At 33.1% G+C, this 17012-nt stretch overlaps 2 long non-coding RNA genes across 2 annotated transcripts; both read right to left on the bottom strand.

The window, feature by feature from the left end:
• Positions 1 to 3326: 3326 nt before the first annotated feature.
• On the bottom strand, positions 3327 to 7228 carry LOC128547660 (uncharacterized). The gene is made up of 3 exons (XR_008366622.1): positions 6900 to 7228; positions 6401 to 6512; positions 3327 to 5579 (listed from the first exon to the last, which is right to left on the bottom strand). It is a non-coding gene; the product is annotated as an uncharacterized LOC128547660 (long non-coding RNA).
• Positions 7229 to 16110: 8882 nt separating this feature from the next.
• On the bottom strand, positions 16111 to 16940 carry LOC128547907 (uncharacterized). Its single transcript, XR_008366765.1, has 2 exons — positions 16707 to 16940; positions 16111 to 16564 (listed from the first exon to the last, which is right to left on the bottom strand). It is a non-coding gene; the product is annotated as an uncharacterized LOC128547907 (long non-coding RNA).
• Positions 16941 to 17012: the final 72 nt, after the last annotated feature.

Genomic DNA, 17012 nt, shown 5'->3' with positions numbered 1-17012 from the left:
ATATTCTTACCGGGCATTATTCCAGGTTTTCCGGATGAGACGTTACGCAGTCACTTCCGGTAAATCAAACGTGCAAAATTACATTAAACACCCCGCCGAGAGGGCAAAACAATCTCATGAGGCCATACACGAATGCTTTAGATAAATAATATCTAATTTGTTTTTTAGGTAAATTTATAATATAAAAAGAAATCAATGAAATGACATTTGTCCCGAGGGCGTTGCAAATCTCAGCGTTAAAAAGACGTACTGGTCGGACACGCTTGTTGGCATGTTCGTCACGACGTCAAAGTAATACAGGACGACGGTCGTAAAAGGTGGTGTCGTTCAACACTATTTCTTGCATACCAGATGGAACTTCCGAGGTGTAAGATAACTCTCGTGCTCTAAGTGACGTATAATTGGCTTTATTTATTTAGTACATTCATGTTGTACTTTTTTGGTTTTTACGTAAACCCGGATAAAAATCAAACACATTTATCACAGTTTCACTTTGTTTCTAAAAGTAGATCTATATTTCTCGAATCAAAAAATTGTTGTTTAAAGAAAAGACAGAAAGAAAGAAAGAACATAACGTTTCGCTGCAGATGATTAAACAAAACAGGAACTTTCTCGTTGATGTTTTCCTTTGTAACATCATGATGTGTTTTCCATTTACGGTGCATTGTTTAAATATGCTACTACTAAAAAAAATAAGAAAGTAACTGTTTGACTTTATTTTTACTATAATTTATTGAAAATATTCTATCACTGGTTGTACGAGGGCTGATCGAAAATTAATGTCACTCGAACCATAAAAATGCGTATAATGAAAATAAAACAACAAAAAATCCTACCCAAGTACCTTGATCTATGAAAATATCATAAAATGTATTGCTTACTTATCAAGATATCGGCATGTACAGAAAACATGGTAACGGTGATCGCCGCACGTTATTGACGTAACTTAGAAATTGATATTTTTGTCACTTAGCTATGAAAAAGCCTTAGCACTACACAGCGGACTTTAACTTGCGAGCATGCCACCATAGTTTTTGCGGTTGACTTCTGAAAGGCGTAACTTCAAGTCATTATAATTTCATATGTTAAAGTGTAATATTTTAATATAAGTTGAATATTGCCTTTGTTTGTTTGATTTTTTCTGCTTATGACAGAAACACTTTTTGTGCGGCGAAATGCCGTCAGGGATAAATTTTGAAGTTTTGTGCATATACTATTTAAAACGAAACAACCGTAGAAAATAATTTTACCCGTGCAATCTTAATTGAATTAGCGTACATCGTGATACAATTTCTGTAACAATATAACGATCAATAAAAGCATGCTGGATGAAGTGACATTAATTCCGGGTCAACCCTCATATGTGCAGACTTGAATATCCGGCTCTTGAGTAACTGTTTGTGTGGTAACTTGGCGTAGCATCGCCATTTAGTATTGCCTGGACATTACCGGATTACTATATTTATGATGGCTTTTTGTGAGTGCAATATATGTAGTAAATGACAATTTTTTCCTTTCGATTTGCAAAATTTCAATTTTTTATTTTAAATGTCTGCCCTGGCCCATAATATTTTAAAAATTTAAAAACACAAAGGAGAAAAATAATTTCACTAGAAAAAAAGAAGCAGGTAAGAAATAAAAGAGCAGAACAGAAAGCAATTTTTGTCGGACATCACATGGAAAATTCCCTTCGTTTTCAGTTTGATGAATGCGGCAGAAAGAAATAGTATGGAGTTGTTTTTTTCATTAGCTCTAAAACATGCATTCCTCAAGCACATATTGATGCCTTACCAATATTATTTTAAACGTAAGCATTTCCAAATATTTTGTTCAATGTGTTGCAATTATTACCGTTTGTGTTATAATATTGGCAGTAGCTGCGCAGACGTTAAGCGCAATTCTAACACAACCCGATTTGTTTTCCCATTAAACAAAGAAGGCTGAAAACTGTGTGTTATTATTCAACAATTAATTTTTCTGACGTCACAATTATTACGTCATAGCGTCAGACGGCATAACGGCGCGCTGGAAAAGAAATCAACAGAAATCAGACACATATTTGATGGATATCGTCAAGGACGTACATATTAATCCTTGATAACGTGTTAGAATCGAAATAATATATCTTAAATAGAGATTTGCTCTTGAATAAAATCATTGTTTGTCGTTCAGATGCGTATTATTATATCGTGATATAATTCCTTCGCATCTAAACTCCAAACAATGATTTTATTCAACGACAAAAAATGTTTGGGATATATTATTTCTTAAATAACCAATCTGCGCGTTTTGTAAATCGCTCAGCGCAAATAACCAATTTCCGATTAGCGCAACGATTGGCAAATCGGGCAACCTAGCTTACTCACTTTTGTGAAACACGCAAGCCTTGCGCGTTTGGTAAATCAATCTGCGCTAAAGACATACCGATTTTATCTTCCGACAAAATGTCATAAGAGGGCCTTTTATACAAAATTGTTTAATGATAAAAATGACAAAAACCAGACATTCTTCAAGGTGTTAATTGTCTGAGTCGTTCTGTTTCACGTGCACATTTCATCAAGTAATAATAAAGGTGAACCACATTTATGCAGTTATTCGAAGAAGATATTTACGTCCTTGGTAATTTACATACTGTTTCTTTAAAAGTCGTTTTTAGAGTTATTTATCGTCATCCCAGATGTATTTCATAAACACTTATTATTATCACTTATTATTCAATGCTTTTATAGTTAACCTTTTAAAACTTAAATAGCAACTTTCGCAAAACACAAATAAAATAGCAAATCCTGACATGTATTCTAAGTATTGCAGACTTTTAGGGACACACTCTGATTATTCAGTCAGGACAGGGACAGCTGACATTTTATGATTTGCTAATGATTCACTTTGCATTCTCTGGATGTGCAGGTACCAGCTCGCCAGCTAAATTCTATCTTTTATCTGTTGCGTGATAACTTTCAAAATATTTTTCGTCCTATACTTTTGTTCTCAATTAAACAATATTGCACACTTTCTTATCTTTTCGGACAGCGCAACCAGTTCCATGAGGACATGTACACGCCTGGTGTGATTAAAACCTTTAAAAGAGTAATATCTGGGTATAAAATAATATTTAATACGTCGGTAATCAACGGTATATTTCATATTTAGACAGTATTTGTCACTTGGACATTTTTATATCTTGAATACTAGTACCTAAAAGACAAAGACCAGGTTCAAAGAAATCAGTTCGTTCTCACGGAAGCCATATAACTGTGTATTTGTGGATGTCAACAACATAAAAATATACAAATCTGCATATAAAATGATATTTATTTAGTTTGTAATAGACGCTCATGTTCAGATTACAAGTTTAATGTGGCGAAATGTTCTGTTTCGAAGCGACGAAACATTAATTCTGCCTACTGATTTGGATTACATTTATATCCGGAACAAAAAATAACAAAGACAAATATGACAACCAAGCTCAAGGAAATCAGTCCATTCTCACGGTAGTCATGAAGAAGACTATTTGTGAATGTGAACAACAAAATATACACAAAAGTACATAGACAAAATTAAAACATCGGGAGCAAAACAACAAATATAGATAGTAATTGGGAACCGCCTTGGAACGATCAAAAGCAAAAACGACACTAGGGAATTTAATCCGGTTAATGACGTACCAAACCTCACTTATAACCATCATGGTGATACGACAGTGTAAAAACGTTATTCCCGCCAAATGAATCCCGTACAAACTATATATGTATGTTAAACAATAAAATGCTCTTGTAAATTTATACTAAAAAGTCAAAAGAACCATATACCCATGCACACAATACCTTGGCATTAAGAGAAACCTCATTAAGGGCTCTACGAAGCAGGCAAAATATACCAGAGCAGCTTAGTCCCAATTGACTTTAAACACTGCCTATCACGGAATCCCGTCAGTCATAACCAAGAGTAACGTGTTGAACACCAAAATGGGGTTGAGACTCAAAAGTAACCATCGGGTTATAACATCTTAAGAAAACGTCTTATAACTTTGCTAAACACAATAAGAATATTTCCAATGTAGTCTATAAACAATATCCCTATGATAATCAAACAAAATATTGGTAGGCCCTATTTCATATTTATTTTACTGAAAAACTAACTCTTTACTATTTTTTCATACACTTTACAGTGTGCCTGTGGATTAAACAGCAAAATATATCTTACACACTTATACAAATTAATTTCCATTCCATTCTATATGTCCTAACATCAATGAATGTACAGTGAGTCAACTAAATTTAATGAATGATATAACACAGGCAGTTTTAATGAAACAGTTGCACAGTAAGCTCATAACAGTAGTTCGAAAGTCCATAAGAAAAGCATATTAAGTATTGAAATATCTGAGATGATTGCAAACCACAAAATCTTCTTCTAGTATCAGTAACACAGATTTACCTTTATACACTATTCACTACGTTGTTACGACATCTAAACTGAATGAAAGAAGATGGTGAATATTTCCTTACCGTCAAATAATTTAGGGTAAAGGAAGCAATATTCAGAAGAGATTAAAACATATTCGAACATACATGTAAACTATTTACGGTATATAACAAATTCAATAATTAAAAGTATGGCATGAAAGACGATTGTATTTTTTAATGAACTAATTAACGTACGTATGTTCTCCTGTAAAACTTAATACTTATACCCTTTCAAGAGTATAGTATGCATGTCCATCAGTGTAATTTTCAGATTCACTTCCTTCATCATTTTGCTCAACATCTGGAGTAAGGCTGTTAGATTGCTCAATTTTTTGCAGCGTAAAATAAGCATGGTCGCTTGAAGACGGATCGACTCCCGTCATTTCGGTCGTGTATAACTCGCAGCCTTGCACTAATGAAGCTTTGTGTGTTACATTTGCCGGAAGTCCTTTGGCTTCGTCTGCTAAAATCAAATAATCGTGGTACTCGCTTGTGCGGTCATTGTATCAAGTCCTTTCCAACTTCATTGCGATCTTCCGTCTCTCGGTTGTTCAGTCCAATGTATGTGTGGTCATGCAAGTCACTCGCCCTTGCATCCTCGTAAACGTTCGCACATCCTTCTGATTCCAGTTCATTATAAACATGGTCCTCCTTCAAAGCATCACTTTGTTTTTTTACTTGTGATTGTTTAGATCTTTCATTGGAGTTTGTGGGTAAAGTATTTTCGTCAACGTGTTTGACATCTGACATCTCTCTTAGCCTTGTATTCAGTCCGAGGTAAACATGATCCGGGTGTTCTTGATCTGTTTTTGTACTTTCTATACTAGTCAATGTTTCATAGGTCTTTTTGTCAGGACCAGGCTTACTTCCTTTGAATGCCTGTAAAAGAAGGACATACTAAAACAAAGACAAACGGAATCAAGGATAAAATAACATGAAAGGGGCTCCCTTTTTTAAATTACTTTTTTGTCAAGGTATTCAGCTTTTGTGGGCTTTTATCGGTGTAGGGTTTTTGTGACTTTATTTTAGAAAAAAACATTTATACTTACCTCAGCTTTAATGGCGTCGTCATCAAGAATAATGCCTTCGTCTTTAGGTTTACGTGTTTCAGTTCTAAATAAATAAATTATAGTTATTGATTACCGGTCTCTATCATAGAACATGTAAGAAGAAGGATACATGTATTTCCTTCTGGTGTATGTAATTCTAAATTTTGATCTAAAACAACAAACAAACTCTTCAGCAATGAATGTAAGTCTTCAGTGAAAATATGCTGGTAAACTATCTAAAGCTAACACTAATTACATGTCTTTTGTAAGAAAGTTTCAAAAGAAGTACAACTGTCTGGAATATCTTTCTTTTTGGGAATAAGAAAAAAATGCTTTAGTACGTGGAAGACGATTATTTATTCTGTCATTTACAGACATGTCTTAAAAACAACAACGACTAAATGATCATATTTACTGTAATTTTGCTTGCAATATCAACGTATCTTGCTCTTTAACCGCTATTCTTTTGGTATTTATTTGTAAAATTATACTTTTTTCCTTAATTGATTTCATCGGTGCATATTCATTTTCAAGTATTTTAGATATTGTTTCTATTTTATAACAGTATGTATCCCAAACTAAAAAGTAACATAAAATCTTAGCAAATGATATTTGTTTTATCATTGAAATTGTACTTATTCAGTGGAGTAACACAAGCTATCCTATATATTTGAATATTCTAGAAAAATTGATTCTGGGTTTTGAATGATGAACAATTGAAAGTGTTTTATATACCAAATTATATATATTTAAATTTTATAAGATTATCCTTTGAACGCATATTTCACAGCCAAGCAATATAACTGTAGACTCAGATCATGAGAGATAAGTACATGTGTAGCACCCTTCATGCCCCATAGCACATCAAAATATAAACATATATACCCCTTGCAGACATGCCGACGAAAGAGAAAAAGCAATAAGGCCACAGAGCACACTACTCCGCCAACAAAGGAACATATACTAGCAATCACAATATCGGATTTTGCACACATGTCTGAAAAAAAAGAAGAAACAAACATGCATCTAATAGCGAAGCCAGAAGAAAACAAAGATATATTCTGGTTTGAATGAAAATATTTAATATAATAATCATTATAATCTTCACTTACTGCATTATATGATAAAGTACATACATATATAAGAGAGCAATATTTTATAGATAATCAAGATAATCATACAAAGTTTTAATGACATAATAAATACTAGTTAAAAACGCAATGTATAAATATAACTTCGACATTTATAGGTGAACTCTATACTAGTATTTATAATCACCGTTATAACATGATATATCGCATGCAATGAATCTTGGAAATCATAATAACAAAAATATTTAATAAGAGGAAATAGATTTTATGAGATAATATAAGCGCTCAGATACCTTCGGCATTTTGTGATTGAGGAAGTACATTTTCAGTAAATGTTGTTAAGCCGATTGTTTTGGCACTAGTAGTTCTACCGGTTGTAGTACCTATTGTTGTGTTTTACAATGTGTACTCGTGCTGGGTGCAGTCGTATTTTTACAAGGCTCGTTTATGAACGGACATCTGCATACATCTTTGCAACGTCCTTCTATTGCCTGTTCTATTGATCGTTCGATGTCTTCAGTTGATCTACTTTCTACCCATAGTGAAGTGTTCCCTCCGGTAGAATTCAAATGCACTTTGAAGGTTTCCAACAGCTTTTGCGTGTAACAGGTCGCCAGTATACTAGAGTCTGCAGAAGAGGACAAACATAATGCAGTAAAGTTTCGTTTATATTCACGTATTTTGAATTAATTGAACTGGCACTCAATGTAATTTGAGGGTTATTTGTGCATTAAGATATGTATTATGCAAGTAGATTATAACTGGTAAAAACTCACTAGAGGACATTGATCTTGCACACCGATTGTGCTCTATCCGACTACCAATAATCTCTGAAACACCCACAGCGCTGAAACTGAAAGTCTATACAAATTAATTACATTAATGATAATAAACATGACCTGTATGTAGCACATACATTTGAAATGAATGATTTCTAAGATTTAAATATAAACTGATAAAACAGTAGACTAATTTAAACGGAATAGCCGTTTCTCTACGGCGATTGTATATTTGAACGTTATATCTTTATCTGACATCTAATTTAAGGAAAGAATGGTTACTTAGTCTGAAATCTTACATTTTGAATGGCCTCTTGGTTTTATGGTAAATTTCATGCAGTAGCGTCATAAATGAAGTTACCGGTTTCATTAAACTATCAACTGAAATAGATCTACATGGGTTAGCATTGATACAATGATACAATAAGAATAGATTCTTAAACATAGATTTAGTTCTATTTTACATTACTTGACATAACGTAATGTAAAATTACATTATCTATAGTGGGACTAAATAAAGACTAACTCAGCAAACTTGTGCTTAATGATCATAATGTCTTTAATATCTATGTCAATGTATACCATGTCTTTAATATGCACGTGCTCATACCCACACTGACTGACTTTTACGTGGAACCGGCTGATATGTAAATGATGTCACACAAGCTACGTCATCACTTTTATAAACATTCAAGCTACAAAATATGTGTGAGTAGTTGATGACACAAAACTCGATATATTTGAACATGAAATATAATGTGACAGATCTACAAAAATTACATGTCCATCAAAAAAACATAGATCTAGTTGTGATACTGCTATTATTCGTTTTGGTTCCATTCTATGCTTTCAAAGAACCTTTTTACAGATTTTATTAACTATCACAACAGCAGTCTTTAAGTGCCGAGTGGCGGCTGTAAAAAGTCTCCCCGTACTTGGATTCAATATTGTTTCTTATCCTTTGGGATCATGGAGTCCATTCAACATATGTATAATAGAGTTCCGCTTAAGCAAGTTCTAACGGACGTGAGAGGTGTTGCACATTTCATTACCTCTCATAAACAGACTCAATCAAACCAAGTCTGCTATTATTCTTCTTGGTTGCATTCTATGCTTCAAAAAGATCTTTTTACATATTTTATTAATAAAAATTTGCATTTGTCACATTGTTTTCATATAACAGGAGCAATTTTTATTCAAATGCACATAAAATGAACATGCTCATTTGACCTCATATATTTATGATAAAGGGCAACAAATGTATTAATTAACACACGAATAATTGACACTGATAACGTCAAAATCACAATATTTCCCATTGTCAACACATTAGTGACTTCATTTCTTGAATGATACCCATGAAAGATACGAAATGTATATATGGCCACACGATCACAGAAAAGTTTGATAATGAGCATTCAGATCACATCAGAGTTGTGGCCCTTTATTACGTAAATATTTTTATACTTCCATTTTAGACAGCATGCATGCATTTTTAAATCTGAAGTGATTTATATATGGCAGTGTTCAGGTTAACGATTTTAGCTTTGTTGCAAGAACTTCCAAACATTTTTTTCTGATAAAAAGATTACTTTTACAAATATTGAATGGGATATAAAGACATTTGACTTAACGAAAGAAGGTGATGAGTTGCAATGCAGAACTTCAAAACGAAACTCCATTCTAAAATGTTTTTTTTTTCTTCATTTTATCCCTTTCTTACTTATTTTTCACGTTTGGTATCGGTAATACGTACAAGCATTCAGAATTCACGAAGGTGTGCATTTTTTTTGAAAACGATTTCAATGTGATAATACTTTTGGGATTGACATGGATATAACCTTTAAAATCTAAGCAATAAGGCAAAGTGTTGCAAATGTGGAGCGTTGAAACCCTGATTAGAAGCTCGGAGCTTTGAAAATCCCTAATACTGGAATTTGTCAACAATTTACATGTACAAAGGTGCGAGCAGCGTAGTTATTATAAAATTGTGACAACCTTTTCTATATATAATACATGGGTACTAAATCTAAGTGCGGTGTTAAGTATTAAATTCAGCAGGAAGATATTTGTTATAAATTAACCATTCTTGCAATATCAGAATTAATGCTACATGCATGCTATTGTATATATTTGATATATATTATACTTAGTCTAATATTACTTTCTTTTATGCAACTGTTCACTTCATTCGTATCTGTTTGGCCACCCATGCAAGTCGTCACCAGTGCTGAGAAAAAAAGAAAGAGCTGTTATTGTTATTTTCTTACCAAGTTATCCTAATACATGAAAAAGATACAACTGTTGATGACACATTAGCTCATTACCTGAACCAAATATTTACATAGTTCTGAAAGTCTCAGCACTGGGTCTTTCTACTGTTTTAACCATTATAGTAACTCCTATATTTTACCTTAAAAACAGATGAAACAGCCAAGCAAATAGATGTTATGCATAATTAAATAGTTTGAAAGGCACCACTTTCATTACTAAACATGAACTTACACATTTAGAGCCATAATCCGGGAAGGAAATTAAAATACTGGATTCAATACAACCACCTACAATGTTAATCAATATCCAAACCTTTGATAAATAATACGGAAAACAATTATCGAAATAAGAATTTAACAAGAAATCATTATAAATTTGTTCATAACAAAAATGTGCCAGCCACATTGTAAAACAAAGGTATTATGTGTAGCTTAGTCGGCTTTTAAGTAACTCTGAAAAAGGGAATTATTGACAGTTATATATACACTCGAACTCTCGTTTGAGCACACGACTATAAATTAAAAGGTTGCGAGTTCGGTCTGGCGCAGCGTTTGTCCTAGTCATGTTGAGAAGTTATGAAATAGTTGCCGGGAAGAAGTCACTCCTAGAACAGAACCAACAAACAACTAGTACGCTGCATAACTGAAATTCTGTTGATAAACGGCTTAATTCAATCGAGCAAACCAAAACAAACCAAAGAACAATTTAACATCAAAAGGTTTTGGAACACTAGAACAAAATTGGCTCAGAAACATCCTTACATGGACCTTTCGTTTGTTCAAATGATTCTGTTGTGTATAGAATAGGTGTTATAAGGACAAAAACTGGATTTTTGTCAGAAAGATCCTTACGTGGAATGTTGGCAAGTATGTCCGGACTGTCTTATGTTTAAAATAAATTTGTGATTCTAAAATAATAAACACACAGTGATATAAATAGTGACATAGGATTCGTGTCCGTGCAAAACTATTGTATGTATACTTTTATTCATAGTTTGTAGCCGATCACATCTTTTCATCATGCAGTTCTCTTGTCAGATGTTCGAATTTTGTAATATTAGCAAAGTTCATCTAAAGGAATTTTGAAAGACAGTAAACATTCCTGCTTTTATTATATTTAAAAGAATTGCAAGACAAAGAAAAAGGTAACGTACCCAAACACATTGTTATTAAATGAAACTTCATCTTCTCCAATACACAATGCCTACAAAACATATAAACTTATTAAACGAAGAAGTTTGTAACTTGATCATTTTCAATAAATAGTTTAAATTTCTGTTTTGATCTACAATGGGGATTTTTCATGAGTTTCGGATATATATAAAATGTTCCTAATGTTGGTAGTAGGAAGTTATTGGTGTCTTTAATCATTTCAATTTGATATCTCTAATTGTTTCAATGTCATGTCCAAAATGTGTTTCCTTTTGTTAAAGTCAAGTCCATGAATACTGTAGGGAAATTACACGTATAATAGGGAATGAGTTGATAACACCCAAACAACAAATGCAGTAGAAATTAAAATTAAACCTTTTAATAAACTGCGTCTGACTAAAATGTATAATGGAAAAATAACCTATAAGAAGCGTCTTTTGACGATTTATTCTAAACAATCAAACTATTTTGAAAATTTAGAAATTTAGCCCGCTGTGCTGTTCGCTTGTCAGTGGCATACAAGTGCTGAAATTGATAAATTAACTGTATGGATGATCACTGATCTGGTTCCTTGCTGGTCGCGGGTTTCGCTCAGCGGCGCTCGAATTTTCTTCTTACCACCGTTGATATAATTTAAGATTTTAAGACAAATTGAAGAAAAAAAAAGTAACGGAAAACTTGGATTAAACATAGGACCAAAAACAATTCACAGAATCTGCAATGTACAGAATAGTATAGTTTATATTTATACAATAAAAAGGATATATAGACTCCGGCTTTAATATCAGTATGCACAAACAAAATCGAACTTGTCTATGTGAATTATGAATTAAGAAATAACTGCTTTAATAGTCACTTTGAAAAATTCAGATTTTGTAAAAGCAAGTTTAACTTACTTACGTTTGTCTTTATCACTATTTATTGAATACTTAATCCTAACAAAAGAAACAAATAAAATATTAAAATGACAACTAAGAATGAGGAAGTTTATTTCATGACAGTTTCAATGAAAATATTTGACACAAAATCCCCCTAACAGTTACACAATTATTTGAAATTTACCTAGCTACAAAGGTCACAATTACCACAATTGCATTGAAATAGGTCGAAGCTATAACCCATACATTTATTCCTTCACTCTACTCCAGTTATATTAAAAGTTCAAATTAAACATAAAATCATAAGGAAATTATTCCTTTAAATAGATTTAAAAAAAATTATTCGGTTTCATGATTAACAAAATACAGATTTATATAGTCATTGCTATTTCCAGAAGATCACATCAAATTTAATTGCAGTCTGTATTTTGAATACGTAAACCCATCATAGTACAAACTAAAAGGTAATAAGAATGTACTGTGGAAAGTTTAAAGAAGTTTAAAGAAGAAATCACACTTTTAAAAAATGAGACGCTGAAACAATCGCGACATAATAAGTACGACTTTATTATAAACACACATAAAATAATTACACTGATTTTTGTTGTCAAACAAGAGATGGCAAAACCACGAGAACAAAAAGTGCGACAAGCTTGGCAATGCTTGATTAGACGCTCGTGAGTCGTCACGACATCAAGAAAGAAATTTTACAAAGTTAAGGATTTTCCTATGTTTTATTCTTTGGAGCTTTATGAATACGGGCCCTGTGTGCTGTTCTACACTATGCCACAATTCACGTGAAACGCTGGTGTCGTTCTACAATATATTTCAAGTCATGTGTTTAAAGCGTTGTTGACGTCTACAATATACATCAATTCACGTGAAGCGTTGGTGTCGTTCTACAATATATCTCAAGTCATGTTGATGTCTACAATATACATCAGTTCGCGTGAAGCGTTGGTGTCGTTCTCGCTACTAAAAACGAAGTGATTCACTATCTCAATTTTAGTGAATTTCTGGTCTTGACCTGCACTCTATCTCAATTTAAGTGAAGCGCTGGCGTTGTCCTGCACACTATCTCAATTTAAGTGAAGCGCTGGCGTTGTCCTGCACACTATCTCAATTCAAGCGAAGCGCTGGCGTTGTCCTGCACACTATCTCAATTCAAGCGAAGCGCTGGCGTTGTCCTGCACACTATCTCAATTCAAGCGAAGCGCTGGCGTTTTCCTGCACACTATCTCAATTTAAGTGAAGCGCTGGCGTTGTCCTGCATACTATCTCAATTCAACGAAGCGCTGGCGTTGTCCTGCACACTATCTCAATTCAAGCGAAGAGCTGGCGTTGTCCTGCACACTATCTCAATTCAAGTGAAGCGCAATTCAAGCGAAGAGCTGGCGTTGTCCTGCACACTATCTCAATTCAAGTGAAGCGCTAGCGTCGTTCTTGCTACTAAAGTCTGTTCAATCTAATTTTGGATCTCAGTTTTGTCCTAACATGTCGTAATGAAACGGGATCAGAAGGTATTAAGTAAGTTTTTGTGAACTAAAAAAAGTCACCCTCGAGAACTTCAAGGATGTTTGTAGCAGTCCTCTGACTTTCACTACGATTGAATTTTATTGTGGTGACGCTATTCGTGACGTGTGCAAAAAAAAAATAAATAAATAAAAAAAAAAAAAAAGATCAAAAGTGCGGGAATACATAACGTTGATATCATTGATTCAAGCCGTTTCGGAGGTTTTGTCAGAGGGGTAAATCGGTTTTGTCTTCACTTTGTGTCAAATGTAAATGTTCAGCCGAAAGCAGTCCAACTTGCCCATTCTATGTATGTAAATATGTTCACCAATGCTATCGTTTGTTAATGATGTCCTGATAAATGAAGACATGTGATAAAAATTCATTTTTACGTTGGATAGGAGTTACGGGAAATTTCATTTTCCATCTTTTTGTCAATAATCAGCCAATCCATCAACTAGCAACTTATTTGCACATTATATTTTCTATATCATCAGTGTGATGGCCAACCAACTCAAAAAAGCGAAAGTTCCGACGTATTGTGGGAGATATTAGAAAATGATAGGTAATACCGAGTTTTCCGGGGACTGATGAAAATGATAGGAAGTACGGAAAAAAAATCAGAAGCTTTTACTTTGACTGAATAACTGTCTGGTTCTGCACTTATTTGTTACTTGTATAACATTTTACAAAGGCCGTGTTAGTTATATAAATACTGAAGGTTCCTTTGATGATTGACCAACCTATTCCATAAATCGGACATACACTTGTAAGCCTTGATAACGCATAAGACGGTACATCATAAAGAAAATGTTTTGCGTACTTTGTTATGCATGTTTATTACAAAATATCTATAAAACATAAAAAGGGAGACACAAGGTACGTTTGTACTATCTCTCAATTCACGTGAAACGCTGGTGTTATTTTACACTATATGTCAATCTTAATTTACGTGCTCATTTATTTGGTTACGCTTTGAAACAACAAACTAAATAGAACACTGCAGAAATTTGATTTTCATGTTTCATATACAGTATTCTTTTTAAGTTTTACAGAAAAATTATAGGCTCTAAACTTCTTACTTCTAAAAGTTCTGAATCTTTGATTGGAGATGAAGAATGTCTTAAAGATATTTCTTTTTAAAAAATAATGTAATGTCGGCTTTCATTTCTTTTGATGCGTCCCAATGTCAGATAATCATTTTTTGTCAAAAGATTTAATTTGTACACAAGAACATAGCAAAGACTAAAATATCAAACATCGATTTAAGTGTACATTTAAAGGTGTTAAAATAAATATTGCCTGCGTTTGTTTTTAACATTAGTTTAAAAGCACCTTCCTTTTTATTACTCCAGCATAAAACGGCTGTTCATGTAATTGAAAGAAATTATATTATCAGTGTTATGTGCGTTACGGTCCTATAACGGATAATTCAAAAGGAAATGTCGTCCACGTGAACAAACAAACAACGCTTAAATATTTCCGCGCATTTCAGTAACATTTTAAATTGACGTTGATGGACACTATGTTTAGTGATTTACATGTTTGCTAGAATACCGTTGGGATATGTTGGTTTCCTTCCCCTACTGAGCACGACACGGGCACCAACCAGTCTCTCAGGATTCTGCAGAAGTTATAACACGAAAAGCATGTGTTATCCCTACAAAAAAATTACAATATGTAAGAAAATATTTAAAGCGAACGAGGAAGTTAATATCATCTTCGCACAAAACTTTAATTATAGGCTATATATACACAAACTGGTTTTATGTGCGCTTATTTCATGCTTGTTTGCACACGGATACAGTTTCTTCTTTTTGTTGATCTGTAAGACTTCGACAGTGTATATCTATCAAGGATATCCCTTTCCGCGAGATTGCGAGCGCAATCTGTTGTCATTTGTAAAAATATGAACACAATAGTCTTTAGAAAAAATCTTCAAAATTGGAGATCAAAATTTCGAAAAAAGAACAATAAGTTATTGCAAAATACTAGTTTTTCTGACGGAAAAGATTAAACTTAAATCGACAAGACAATATGATATTCTCATGATTGGATTTGATGATATTTTAAATAAAAAACAGGAATTGTATTTTTTATCAGAAGCGAATTACAATTGTACGTAGGCGAGTCATTTTAACTGTCGTATTTAGAGTTGAAAAGATCGATATCCTGACATTTCTTTTGTTTTTTCTGATACTCATGGAAAGTAAAATACTTTTTTTTTATTGTAGCAGGATACTGTAAGATATGTAAGCATAAGGATTAAATGCTACTTTTCGTTCGTTTATCTAGCGCGATTCATGGATTTGCAAGAAGTCTCATATTAACGCACAAAAAGAAGCATTTAATTCTTAAATGATTATGACAATATTATAAAGATTGATAGGGATGGAAATATCTGGATTTGCCGAGTTGTCGCAAAAATAGTTACCCGAGTGCCGGATATTTCCATTTGCAACTACTAGTAGATTCTTTTTTCCTGCATACCGGTTTATAGCAGAAATAAAATCAAACGAATGACTTCCTTTAAAGTAGATCTTTTATTTTCTAACAGACACGTGATTTTAAAGTAAGCGCGGGAAACAGACACTGCGTAATGATGTTTCAAACTGCACAATAACATAGAGTTTAGTTTTATCATATGTACTCGTACCTTGACGTCATGTATCTTTCTTATAATAACTATATTGAATCACAAACTTTACAATAAGAAACAAAACCCTTGAATGCACCGAACGCCATGATATTTGCGATAATACTATCGTATCGGTCCTTTTACTATTTCTAAAATTATTTCTGCGACTACTCATGGTCTATATTTTTAAAGATATCAATCTTTCTTTTAATAGTTTGCTGTAACTGCGTGTTAAACAAACATATCTAGGTATCTCAAACAATGAAAAATGATAAGTTTTTACTAATTTATTTTTTTTGTCGATTGTGAAACAAGTTCTATAACATTGGCACTGGCCCTAAAAATACAAACTTCAAGTAAGCACCTTTCTATTTTAGATATATATACCATATGTAGCTAAATGCGTAAAATATTTGAAAAAGAAATGGAGACAACTCCGCGTAAACTTTATTGTAGGCTTAGGTAACTATCATGCAAACCATGCACTTTTTTCCTCTAGATATGAAAATATCATGCATAATTACAGCAACAGTCAGCACTTTGTAAAGAAAAATATGTAAAGATCAAATAATTTAATGCCCTAGGGAAAGTGTGACATTTTTTTGTGGTAAAATTTGTCAACAAACATAAACATTTTTAAAAAGTTAAAACCCACTGAATTTAGACGATTTTTCAAAAAAGTTAAAACCCACAGAATTTCACAAGGTAAAATATGTTGAGAAAGCTCTTGCTGGGAACCATCTCTGCTACCAATATATATGCGTCAAAGTATGGGGAAAATATCTAGAAATAGATCTATGAGAAAATCAAAGAAAACATTTTCAGGACTGTTAGATGCATGACTGCGTTATCCTGTATAGCAGATAACATAGATAGCTTATTTTTCCATTGCATGATATAACATGTACAGGATTATGATTAAAAAACGGTGTTCACTCATATGACAACAATTTCACTCTATAAACAGATTCTTTCCCTTGATCAAGTTCATGTAAAGAGGGTTTAGGGAAAGTTTATATATAATAACAGATATTAATCACTGTCGACACCTCATTCATGAGCGCCAAAACCAGGATTCTTTCCCTTGATCAAGTTCATGTAAAGAGGGTTTAGGGAAAGTTTATATATAATAACAGATATTAATCACTGTCGACACCTCATTCATGAGCGCCAA

The sequence above is a fragment of the Mercenaria mercenaria genome, chromosome 13 (assembly GCF_021730395.1).
Source record: "Mercenaria mercenaria strain notata chromosome 13, MADL_Memer_1, whole genome shotgun sequence".
NCBI lineage: Eukaryota > Metazoa > Mollusca > Bivalvia > Venerida > Veneridae > Mercenaria > Mercenaria mercenaria.
The sequence above is the reverse complement of the archived record's forward strand: the minus strand, read 5'-3'. Positions and strand labels throughout refer to the sequence as shown.